The 13,480-nt window shown below is 48.1% G+C and overlaps 1 long non-coding RNA gene across 1 annotated transcript; it reads right to left on the minus strand.

Moving 5' to 3' along the window:
• Window positions 1–994: 994 nt before the first annotated feature.
• LOC123144418 (uncharacterized) lies at window positions 995–3,364 on the minus strand. The gene is made up of 2 exons (XR_006471433.1): window positions 2,763–3,364; window positions 995–2,085 (listed from the first exon to the last, which is right to left on the minus strand). It is a non-coding gene; the product is annotated as an uncharacterized lncRNA (long non-coding RNA).
• Between the last annotated feature and the right edge of the window lie 10,116 nt (window positions 3,365–13,480).

The following is a 13,480-nucleotide window of genomic DNA, read 5'->3' on the forward strand; positions in this document are numbered from 1 at the left end:
CCAAGAAAATGTTCACTAAGTTCTAAATATTTTATTTAGACGCTGAAAAATTGTTTTGGCATTTTTAGATTTTTAGTTTTATTTATTTAGGATTTTCTCGGCGGAATCTTAAAAAAAACTCTTCGCCTGACTGGGCCGAAGGCCCAGCCGAGCCGGCCCAACCGCGCGCGCCGCCGCCTTCCCCGCGGCGGGAGTCCGCCCCGCCGCCGCCGCCGGCCGTGTCCGCCTCAGACACGCCCCCCGAGGGCGTGCCCCCTCCTGCAAGCCGCCGCCTCCCCTCCCCCTTAAAAGCCGAGCTCAGGGCCCCCCCGGGACCCCAAGCCGAAGCCGCCGCCGCCCGCTTCGCCTCCCGCCGCCGCTGCCGAACCGCCGTCGTCGCCGCTGCTCCGCCGCCGCAGCCACCCCACCCCGCAGCCCCGCGCCACCCGTGCCGTCGCCGATGCTGCCGTCGCGCCGGATCTCGCCGGAACCACCGCCGTTGACCCCGCCCGTTGACCGGTCGGTTTTTCTTCGGTTAACCCCGGTTTTTTTAGTTTCATGGTTTATTATTTTAGATCGGTTTTCGTTCGGTTAAGTTATATAATACGTTCTTCCATTCGTTCGTTTTAACGAACGTTGTTCGCCGGTTAGGTTCAGACAGCGAACGTTCGTTCGTTAGTCTTTTCTTTTTTATTTTACTAGCAAAAAGGCCCGTGCGTTGCAACGGGAAAAAAAGTATTGATGTACTCCCTTTGTTTTTATTTACTTTGCATATTAGATTTGACTAAAGTCAAACTTTATAAAATTTGACCAAGTTTATAAAAAAATATGAACATTTACAATAACAAATCTATATCATGTGAAAGTATATTCAATAATGAATCTAGTGGTGTTGATTTGTTATTGTATATGTTACTATTTTTTTATAAACTTTGTTAAAATTTATAAAATTTGACTTTGACCAAAACTAATATGCAGAGTAAATAAAAATGAAGGGAGCACTTGCTTGTCAAAGAAAAGCTTAAAGCACCAATCAAGATCTTTCACTTGTCAAATTGAAATTCTCTTAATAACATTCCAACTCTATAAGATTAGTAATAACATTTATAACTCGTAAATACATTTAATTCAATGACGCTTCGCTACAATCAAGCACCATTCACAATGTACTTGGGTTGACCGGGTCGAGGAATTGGATGGAAGAGCGCCTTTCGTATCCCATTGGCAAGAGCAGGATAAAGATACTCCATCCTTGGGCTAATATAATAGGGAAAATTGAGGAGTTCATGTCGCTGATCTGAGCCGTTAACTCTGTTTTCCATTCGATTCCGATTCCCGCTCCATTTTCTCATGTTGTTCATCTTGTTCACACCACATAAAGATTCTATGTTTAATTGCGTATTTGCATCTCGGCTTCTGGTTCTATTTGCAATAAACAGAACAAAATATTAGGTTGACTCATAATAACTTCAGTATAGAGACCCTACTATGTCTCTGATCATCTGAAAGTCATGCAATTTTGTGCTCTCAGACACCGAAATTAAGACATGGCCAAGCATGTTGTCGCTGCTGTGCTGCAAAGGGTAGGCGCAACAAACATGTATGAGGCCACCAAATAATTATTTTGTGCTATGAGTGTACTCCAAAAGGACCAATCATACTAAAATATCATGTTAATTTTTAACAGAATGTATTCCTCTCCAACTGAATTAAATGAATATATAATTTAAAAGACTTCACGCGCCACCTTCAAACTTCAAAGAAACGATTATCATGTATAATGTTTGGTCCCATTCAATCTTGTACAATTAATCTAGTTTCACAAGAAGACTTTGGGCTTTCCCTTGGCAATGTTCTGGATCCGGTTCTTTAACATGTGTAAGACAAATATGAAAATATATGAAATTCAAGATCCAACAAATACACTAGCAAAAGTATCTGCAAAACTCCAGACTACAAAATATTAAGTTTCATCTTGCTGTCTGGACATGAAGTAAGAACATGAATCAATTTACCTGATGGGGATGTGTCTAGTTTCAGCTTATACTCTCATCGGAAAGGAAATGTTATGATTACTATGAAAAATCTCGTCATGCACCAAACCACCTGATGAAATTAGAATGAAACTTCAGGGTGTCACTACTTGAGAACTTGCCCGGCATTCCAAATTACAAACCTTACCTACACAAAATGGGTGAGAAACCCTACCCCGTTTGTCTATTATATGCTAATCTTTCGCTAGGCGATACATTTAGCTCCATCAATTAACATAAGCAGAAAAGTCTAGCCCAATTTTCCTTCAATCTGAACCACATGACGTGCAAAGGCAGCTCCTATTCAACGGCCAGTAAACAGAGTGCATGTGTGCTCCCAGGCTCACAATACCAATGAAACTCGATTGACCATGTGTTATGGGTAAAGTAGCAATGCCAACACGCTACAGCAAATCTAGAGCCAACGAAAATTCAACCTCGTCCTTGGCTAACTTGACGTACTAATGTATTTCAGAGTTAGACCAAAAAGGACCTACAGTCGCATGGCACAGGCACAAAACCAAGGCTGCTCATGGCGATGTCGAATTGCAGTGCAAATTGGAGGGATCGCAAACTCACTGTAGGGTCTCGGGCAAGCTAGTGATGGTAACGTGCCACTTGAACACTTGCTAAATCAAATCAGGATCGAGCTGGGGCTGACCCGGTTGACAGAGCAAATTCACTCTATTAATTGCTTATACTACCAAATTTCATGGAATCCTCCTGACCCGGTCGAGCTGCCGCACTCACCTTCGACAGCAGAGTGGAAGATGCCAAGCCAGCATCAGTGGACGCAGTTACTTAGCGGTGTCGTCGCATTAAGCGCCACCAGGTACTCCCCGTCGCCACGGCCTCACCGAAGATCGCTCGCGACGCACACTTGTTGTGGAGGTGCTGGGGCGCGAGTCCGGCCTCCGCATGTGCTCTGCCCCATCCCCGACGACCAAGGCCTCCATGAGCCGCTCGTTGTGCCCAACTTCCTTGCCCGGCTCGAGGCGACCAAGTGGATGCTCGTGCGCGTGCTGCATCTGGCCAGGTTGCGCCGATGGGCATCCAGCCGAGGAGAGGATGGGCTCTGGTGGGTGGCGGCGCTAGGTCGGGTAGGAGGGGATTTGGGGTTGCGGTCGAGCAAAATCCCGCTGCACCGCCGGTGAGCCTTGTGTAGCGGGCAGGAGAGGCTCTTGCGGAACCTGCGGCGCATCCGCTGCTGGTGGTGGTACGCCGCCACGCTGTCCAGCACCGTCTCCCGGATCGGCCACGGCGGCGGACGGGCGGAGAAGAACGGCGGCCGGCGGCGTACTGTACAGAATCTGGAGGGAAGGGAGCGGATAAGACACTGCGGGTTGAATATTCCGAATCACAGGGGTTTTTCTGACAAAACGAATCGTTTCTAGATCTATCCACTCAAAAACGGACCGCGGGTTCGTTGTCAAAAACTACAGGGACTTCTCTGTAAAAATAGCGCGACGGTGAACACGCCAGACTCAACCCGTGCTTTATTACTAGCGAGAGATTTTCGACCAGGGACCTATCCGCGATTATTTTATCGCAAATTAACCCCTGATCTTCAAACCCTCGCCGTTTCTAAACCGTTTGTCCAAATCCAGTGAAACCAACGCCAAAATCTTCGTCTCGAACCCCTCTTTCTGTTTAATCAACTTGAACAAGGTTTTGACAATTTAAAATTTGGTTTCAAGCAAATTTGAATTTGGGGTTCTTTTGACCGTAGTTTCAGTTCCGTAGCTCCTATTCGATTGATTCTTTTTGCAGATCGAATCTTTTCAGTTGGACTTTCAGATTTGATCTTCTTATTTGAGTTTTACCTGTGCATCTTTGCTTGATTGCTTATGTATGCTATTGTTTGTTTGCGATAGAATCCCGGAGTGCGAAGTGTGCTACTACGAGTCTCTAGGGTTTGCAGATCGTTAGCAAGGCAAGTAACACCTTGATCATACTCTTTTCATACCCAATTTTTACGCATTAGTTTCACCCCTAAATCATTGCATGAGTAGGATCACTTAACATGTGGGTTTGGGAAGTAGATTATGAGGTAGATCCTATTGCCCTTTATTATCAAACCCTTGGAAGTTACTTCTACGCTATGCTTATATTGCCATGCTATGCTCGTAGACGTGGATTGGGTTTGAGTGTATCCATGACAGATGTGAGATTGTTAATTAATGGTTAACTTAAGGTGGCTACTTAAATACACATCTGGGTGGATTGGTTGCGCGCACCTGGAGAATCCAGTGTTTTCCTAGGATATCCCGGAGTACCCGTGTGATCATCCTATGGCTCGCCACCCAGGCTCAAAGGGATCATAAGATTATTCATGCTAGAAACTTCCGTGTGCAGCCACAAGTTATTATGGGCTCTAGCATAGTCAAGTAAGTTGCATGATCTCTTCCAGTGGTAGGCTAGCAGATGTAGGGGATGTAGGTTGGTACTGTCTACCCAGGGTTAGAGCTAATGTTTCTGAAAGACTGTGTCTCGGTCATCCGTTTCTCAAACACCATGTAGTGCGAGAAATCCAACGGAGGAGATCGAGACTTGTGGGAAAAAGTGCGCAAACCTCTGCAGAGTGTACAAACTAATCATGATTAGCCGTGTCCCCGGTTATGGACGTCTTGAGTATCTGGTTCTTGGATTATCATATTGATCTTATCACTCTAAATTAATTTGTTGGGTTATTAATACTGCTTAATTGGGATTGAGTTGGAGGAACCTTCTCAATGTTTAACAACTACCATGATAGTTAAACAAATTATATTCCTTTGTTGTAGGAAAAAATTGGCTTTTCGCAAAACATTGTAACCATAGAGCCTTCACCAGCCAAATATGCATGTAGTGATAGCTTTTATTCTGTTCATTGCTCTACTGTGTTACATTGCCAGCATATTCCATGTGCTGACCCGTTTCGGGCTGCAACATATCATGTTACAGACTTTTCAGACGAAGAGTAAGGTGCGCTAGGTCATTGTCGTGCACTCAGCTATGCTGTTTGAGTTGATGGACTCACTTTGTCTTCCAAGCCTTCCGCTGTTATCTTATTTAGATGGCCTTAAGCCATATTTATTGTAATAAGTTCTCTTTTGAGACATTCGATGTAATAAGTGTGTGATTGCTACTCTGTTATAAATCCTTCGAGTACTGTGTGTGTCAGCATTATTGATCCAGGGATGACACTTATGCACAGAGATTTGACCTTCTGAGGTCGGATCGCTACACCGACGCCAGCCGAAGAAAAAGAACAAGGAACGGTCGGCTACCACGCGCCGTGTCCGCCTCAAGCCGCGACATGGTGTCGACCGCATCCCCTCTCACTAAGGTCAAGGCTACGGGAGACACGGCGACAGATGCACCGGGACTGCCACTCCCGGCCTCAACGCCGCGCCGCCTGAACCTTCCTCTCAGATCCAAGGGAGACCCCAAGGAGAAGCCCGGGGGCTGACCCCGGGCCCTTCCCTTCAGCATTACCAGAAGAAGCAGAGAACCAGGAAAGAAGGAAGAGAGGGATGCAGGGGTGGATGACTTCGCCCTCCTCCGCCCCTCCTTTTAGAGGCCAGGCGGGGAAGGGCAGCTGCTCCATCAACAGGCAACCACCGCCCTCCTCCGCCAATTCAAGGCGGACAGACCCACTTCAAGATGCACTTCCGCACCACGCGCCTCCATTACCTACCCCGCTCTATGCATGCGGCATACGTGGCTAAGGATAAGAGCGCGCTATGGGAAGAGTAGTTTGGCGGTTTCTACCCCGTGCGTTAAAGTCATTCACGGGCCATCACAGCCGCGGCCCCACCACTATTGGCTTTGCACCGCGCACGGAGAAATTGGAAACCACTCCGGAATCAAGACTGCCACAGCAGCAACGGAAAACTTCAAAGGGGCCAACTCCTTCAGCAGCCTGGCATGTGCACTTATTAGGCCCTACCCCACTGATGCTCCGCAACGTGATCGGGGCAGGCCCGGGGCCTTTTGTCGGTGCAACAGACCCCGGGTATGTTGCCCAACTGTGCACAGGCACAAGATCAAGATTGGAACACCAGCTTAAGTCAGAGGTAGAAGGCCTAAGAGACTTGAAGAACCAGCATGCAACTCAGAGAGATCGAGATCGAGCCAAAGGAACAGGATATCAACAAGAGAAGGGCTCCCTCGCCGGGCAGGCGAGCCCGACAAGGGGCCAGGCCACCAATAGAAGCAAGCAACCAAGACTCCCCGACAGCGCCTGCTGGGGCTTACGGGGCCTGAACCACCCCGCCAATCGCGCAAGTACGACCCACGTCGTCAATCAGTGTGGTGTCAAGGCGCAAGGTGATTAAGTGGCAGCATTTGCCACATGGCAGCCATCTCCTACAGAAGAAACCCACAGGTGACACCCGTCCAGCGACGTGTCAAGAGAACAGATGCAGAGTTGACAAGATAAGCCCGGCAGGCCTTGCCAGGCAGCTAGTGATGTGACACTGAGCGGTGCATTTAATGCACCCTGTCAGCCCACACGGTTAGTTATGATAGCTCTGTCTGCTATCATATCAGTGGGTAATGACTGTTTTACCAATGTGGTGACCCCTTAATCTATAAAAGGAGGCCCATGGCAATCATAGGAGGGGGTTAGAGGTTTGGAAGCTTGACAAAACCCAAGCCACCATACGCTTGTGGTCACGGTAGCCCTGAGGCATGCCTTGCCGGGCAAGTGTACCACGCACCACCACGTTCATTTCCACCATCAATCCACCAAAGCAGGAGTAGGGTCTTACGCCTCGCGGCGGCCCGAACTTGGGTAAATTGCTTGTGTTCTATCTGCCGTGCGCTGGTCTGCTCTTTGTGCAACGCGATGTCCCCCGCCGAACCAGCAAGGGGACACCCGGTCCCATAGGTGGCTGCGGATATCCCGCGACAGGTATCAAAATTCGCAGAGCGGATTCTGAATATTAGTGCTGGAAAAAATACAACATCAGAAGGTGGGGAGATGGTAAAAATACAATGTGGCATACCACTAAAGAAAGGAAATGATAAAAATAATAATCGTGGAAAGCATATCAAAATTTGCAACAGTGGTAGTATCGAAAGCGATATTTCTTAGAAGAGCAATATTATGTCTGAGGAACGAAAACAGTTCGCGATATAAATGAGTATATAATGGATCGGCTACAATGTGAAGACAAAACTTACTTAAACTGCAACACAGTATGCAAAGCAACAACCATAAATATAGAGACGGAAATGTTATATCCAGCACAATTACTGAATAGATTATTGTTTCCCGGAATCCTAAATCACGAGCTCAAATTAAAAGTTGGAATACCTGTGATGCTCCTGCGTAATATCAACCAAAGTGATGGATTATGGAATTGTGCAAGGATGACAATTTCAACTTCGAACAAAATTCATCAAAGCACAGATAATAACAGGAACACATGTAGGGTATATGGTATATATTCCAAGAATAGTCATGTCACCAACCGAATCTGTACGGCCGTTCGTTCTAGAAAGGAGACACTATCCTATATCGGTTTGCTTTCCTATGACTATCAACAAAGACCAGGGGCAATCTCTAAACAAGGTAGAACTACATCTATCTAAACAAGTTTTCACACATGGACAACTATATGTAGCCTTCTCAAGAGTCACAAAAAGGGATGGACTGCAAGTAATGGTAAATGATGAAGATAGCAATGAGGATGATGTGGTCAAGAACATACTTCCTCCGTTCCATATTGTCGTTGATTTAGTATAAATATTCTAATGGTATAAACAAATAACACACTTTCAGATGACACTTCTTTCACTAGCTGAGCAGACTAGCCTATTACATAAGAATTGCATATATAGAAATTTAGTGCATTGTAAACTATCCCAAAAGGACAAATTGACTTCACTATGCTAACATGATATGGAAGTACGAATATGGTCTCCAACAGTGCCAAAGTAAACATGAATCGACATTTGGTGGAAATAGTTCATTGCTACAAACCATCGACAATCTATATTATGTGATATCTGCTTCTGCATGCTTATTATTTAGAGCAAACCAATAGTGGGAGCATCGGGACATTGTAGAATGCAATCAGACTTGTTTTCATACCAATTACCATATCTTCATTTGTCTTTTGAAAATATTTAAACTATTGCTAATCACAAATGCTCTAATTTATTCTTAAGTTTGTTGAACAATAATATGGGTAGGGGGCCTAACACTGCCAACACCAGTCCCAAGGCCGAAAAAGTGGAGGGAGCATAAAAAATTAAAACTACACCTTAAGATGTATTTGGCATTCAAGACTTACTATCATCATTTAGCACCTTCACCTTAAGTCAATCCATGTGAATTCCAAGAGCAGCCAGTAGTTAAGATGATAAAATGGATATAAATATAGTATATAAATACACTCTAAACTCATAGTCAATTTAATAAAGTAAATAAATCGATAAAAAAATTATGTCAATCTTCCACAACATTAGCAAATTTTGCTAATTTTTTGGCGGCGACGCAAATTCACTCAGACATGTACTTACATTTTTTAAATTTCACGAACTTATTACTACCTACCTCATTCAACACTTATAGATGTAACACCCGGATAATTAGGCTACAGTAAAACTCTCCTGATGATGCCATGTCATCTCTGTTACTGTTGCTAATCAAGTGTTAGTTCAAAACATTTCAAATTCAAAAAAATGAATTAGTGACAAACACCCAAAGTTTTCAAAAGTCAAAACAAAAATGTTCGGTGGGTGCCAAATATTGCACTGGTAATTATTGTGGAGAAAACATTTTTTAGAAAGTGCCTAAGTATTTTAAAGTGAAATAAAACAGAAAAGAAAAATAAAGAAAAGAAAAGAAAAAGAACCCCCCCTCACTGGACCAGGCGGTTCCGCTCACAGGCCAGACCGGCCCACCTGGCCCAGCTGGCCAACCGCCGGCCCAGCCCCCTGCCTCGTCTCCCTTCCCTGTTCCCCTGACCCGGTTCGGAACAGGGGCGCGTCGCCACCGGACCTCCCTCGCCGGCGTCGAGGAGAGGATAAGGCCGCCACGCCCCCACCTCCTCGATCCCGCCTCCCACTCGCCCCCACTCTCGCCCTCCGTTCTTGCGCCTCTCCCTCTCCCCTCAGATCCACGCCGCTCCCTCTCTCCCCACTGCCCGAGCGTGCTCGCCGCCGTTCTCTGTCGTCCCCGCGGCCACCGTCATCGCCCTGCACCCCCGACATGCCGTAGGCGTCCGTCGTCGTCCTCCACGTCGACCAGTGCCCGCCATTGGAGCCGGGAGGCACCACAACGCCGGATCCACCTCGTCCCCTTCCGCCTCGGCCGCCAGTGATTCCCGTCGACCGCGGCCTCCCTCTGCGCTCCCGTTCACTCACGGGGCCTCCTTGCGCCCGCACGGTGAGCACCACACGTCCTCCCCCTGCCTCCCCCTCGTTCTGCTGCGCATAACGTCGCCGTCGTGGACGACCGAACGCAGCTCCGCCGTGCCGCTCATCGTCGTTGCTTCCTTCGATGCCATGGCCGTCCGAGCACACCATCGTGCTCGGGGCACTCCAGTGGTGCGGCCTGGCGCTTTAGATTGTTTATGCACGTGCTAGTTCTTCGTTTTCGCTGAGCTACCGTAGACCACCGACGCCGGCGACCTTGCAGCTCCCTGTTCTGGCCATCTCTGGTCGGTCCAGTGGCACCACTCGACGCGCGGCAGCGTCAGCGTTCGAACGCAGGTGGAAACGCGTGATTTGGCGCTCTGTAGGGAAGATCCGAGCCTCTCCGGCGAACTCGCCATCGCGGAGAGCTCGCCGGCGCAACTCCAGTGCCGGCCGCCGATGTGGCACACCTGGGGCCACCCCATGTGTCACTGCCAGTGGGGCCCCTGGTCCCCTGTTGACTAGTTGACCTGGTCAACTGTGCTGACTGGGCAGGCCCCAGCCACTGACGTGCGGGCCCCACCGCTTAATCCCCTAACAAAAATATTTTAATAATTAAAACTAATTAGTTTAGTTAATTAGACACTGACAGGTGGGCCCAGTAGTTTTACTAACTAAATTTAGATTAGTTTGAACTCTGTTTAACCCACTGTCTATGACAGGTGGGTCCCCTGTGTTAGTTTTGACCAGTCAACCAGATTGTTGACTGCTGACATCACTCATACGTCATGCTGACGTCATATTCCTTTTCTGTTAATTTAAGTAATTCCAGAAAATAATTAAATCTTTAGAAAATCATATAAAATAATCCGTAACTAGGATGAAAATACTTTCTACACGAAAGTTGCTCAGAACGACGAGATGAATCCGGATACGCAGCTCGTTCGTTCACCACACGTCCCTAGAACCTGCAACATTTCACCTCCGGTCCATCTGTCCGAAAACGCGAAACATCGGGAATACTTTCCCGGATGTTTCCCCCCTTCGCCGGTATCACCTAGTACCGCGTTTGGGCACACCTAGCCTCACGCTTTCTCATGTCATGCATCGTTATGCATCTGTTTGCATTGTATTCATTGTTTCTTCCCCCTCTTCTCTCCGGTAGACTACGAGACCGACGCCGCTGCTGGTGCCCCGACCGACTACGCTGTTGACGACCCCTCCTCCTTGCCAGAGCAATCAGGCAAGCCCCCCCTTGATCACCAGATATCGCCTATTCTTCTCTATACTGCTTGCATTAGAGTAGTGTAGCATGTTACTGCTTTCCGTTAATCCTATCCTGATGCATAGCCTGTCCTTGCTACTACTGTTGTTACCTTTACCTGCAGTCCTACATGCTTAGTATAGTCTGGCCATTTGGTCTATACGCACTAACCAACTACGCGGGAATAGTTATGGGCACTCGACGTCGTGGTATTAGCCGAAGCCTTCGTGACGTCAGCGACTGAGCGGCGCGCGCTGGATTGGACTGGAACGCCTACTAGGCTAGGTCTGCTTTCGGCCGCGTTCGCAACATGCAGGTGTGCAATGGGCGATGGGCCCAGACCCCTACGCCATAGGATTTTGTCCGGCGTGCTGACCTCTCTGTTGTGCCTAGGTGGGGCTGCGACGTGTTGATCTTCCGAGGCCAGGCATGACCCAGAAAAGTGTGTCCGGTAAATGGGATCGAGCGTGTTGGGTTATGTGGTGCACCCTTGCAGGGAAGTTTATCTATTCGAATAGCCGTGTCCCTCGGTAAAAGGACGACCCGGAGTTGTACCTTGACCTTATGACAACTAGAACCGGATACTTAATAAAACACACCCTTCCAAGTGCCAGATACTACCCGGTGATCGCTCTCTAACAGGGCGACGAGGAGGGGATCGCCGGGTAGGATTATGCTATGCGATGCTACTTGGAGGACTTCAATCTACTCTCTTCTACATGCTGCAAGATGGAGGCTGCCAGAAGCGTAGTCTTCGACAGGACTAGCTATCCCCCCTTATTCTGGCATTCTGTAGTTTAGTCCACCGATATGGCCCTTTACACATATAACCATGCCTATGTAGTGTAGCTCCTTGCTTGCGAGTACTTTGGATGAGTACTCACGGTTGCTTTTCTCCCTCTTTTCCCCCTTTCCTTTCTACCTGGTTGTCGCAACCAGATGCTGGAGCCCAGGAGCCAGATGCCACCGACGACAATGACTCCTACTACGTCGGAGGTGCCTACTACTACGTGCAGCCCGCTGACGACGACCAGGAGTAGTTAGGAGGATCCCAGGCAGGAGGTCTGCGCCTCTTTCGATCTGTATCCCAGTTTGTGCTAGCCTTCTTAAGGCAAACTTGTTTAACTTATGTCTGTACTTAGATATTGTTGCTTCCGCTGACTCGTCTATGATCGAGCACTTGTATTCGAGCCCTCGAGGCCCCTGGCTTGTATTATGATGCTTGTATGACTTATTTATGTTTTAGAGTTGTGTTGTGATATCTTCCCGTGAGTCCCTGATCTTGATCGTACACGTTTGCGTGCATGATTAGTGTATGATTGAATCGGGGGCGTCACAAGTTGGTATCAGAGCCGACTGCCTGTAGGAATTCCCCTTCCACACTCCTTGGCCGAAGTCGAGTCTAGACATTACAAAACTTTTACTAACATGGCTGTGTGTCTTACGGGCCCACGTCGCCATTGGGTGGTACTAGGATCTTTTACTCCTCGACCTTTACTCTGGGACTCTGAACTCTCTTCTACTCGGGTTAAACGAATTTACTAACTCTAACACTAGGTTCCCGTGACCGCATTCACCCCAAAGTTGGATAAGCCATAGTTATTTCTTAGAATAGTATTTTGAACAATTCCCACACTGTCATTAGACTCCTTTGAAACATCTTTGCTTTCAGATGGAACCCACGAGGCAGGTCGTGCGCCACACGACGGCCATTGGTGCCTCGGGATCACCTGCTGTGCTAGCTGAGATGATGACCTATCTAGGTTATCGCGGGCACCCAGAGCACACCGTCTACGAGGAGTACCAGGACTTTAACCAGGAGCAGTATCGTGCCATCGTCCACCTCTACTCTCGGGAGTATGACTCCACTACTGTGCTGCACACCACCCATGGTGTTGGAGTGACCATCGATATGGATGTCCACGATGCTGCTTATGCTGCTCTGACACGTCTTCGTGGAGAGTATCGGGAGTTGGACACCTCCCCTTTCAGGCACATTGCTATCGCATCTGATGTTGGTGCGGAGGGATACTATACTGCTGCCTACTCCACTGTCACCCGAGAGCCCTTCTACCATCAGAACCTGGTTCTGCATGCTGATGGGCTGGATCGAGCTAACCGAGCTCTTCGCCACGAGTTGTACACCACCCGTCAGCACCTTTACCGTGCTCTGACGCTGTTGCACCCCTTTGTCCGATCTAGAGAGCTGCCCCGTTCTGCGATCTACCCAGCCAGGACTGTGATGCCCCAGGGTGTCGGCTGGCCGGATGTGGGAGGCTACTCTCCCGCACTTGGTCCTCTTCTGCCACCTAAGCGTCAGGTTCTGCACCAGAGTATTCGCGGACCCCAGGTTGCTGACGTGGAGTTCCTGATGCGACACTACTAGCTTTCAGGCTACACCTACCTCCACAGTACCTCTTGGGACTGATGTAGGCTTGCTTGTTAGTGTTAGATGCATTCGCCACGAGCCTGTGTGCCGCCTATGGTGTTTTAGTCTATGTACTGAACTCAGTGTACTGAACTCTATGCATGACCCCTTTTGTAAGTTATGCCGACTACTATGTAGCAGCTATCGTACTCCTTTCATTATGCATGTTTCATCATGAATGATTCTTGTCTTTGCAAATTTCTCAATGCTGAACTACCCCTGTTATATATTAGCAGGATGGTTAGACCAGGTGGTCGTGGTAGTGGTGGCAATGCCCCACCACCACCTGAGTACATGGCTGGTATGATCCAACAGTTCGAACTGAACCGCCAATTCATGGAAAATATGATGGCTCAGTTTCCTCGCCCCAATATGGACCAGCAGCCAACCCCAGTAACTCTGCAGGATTTCATGCGCCTCAACCCA

The sequence above is a fragment of the Triticum aestivum genome, chromosome 6D, assembly GCF_018294505.1.
Source record: "Triticum aestivum cultivar Chinese Spring chromosome 6D, IWGSC CS RefSeq v2.1, whole genome shotgun sequence".
NCBI classification, from domain to species: Eukaryota; Viridiplantae; Streptophyta; class Magnoliopsida; order Poales; family Poaceae; genus Triticum; species Triticum aestivum.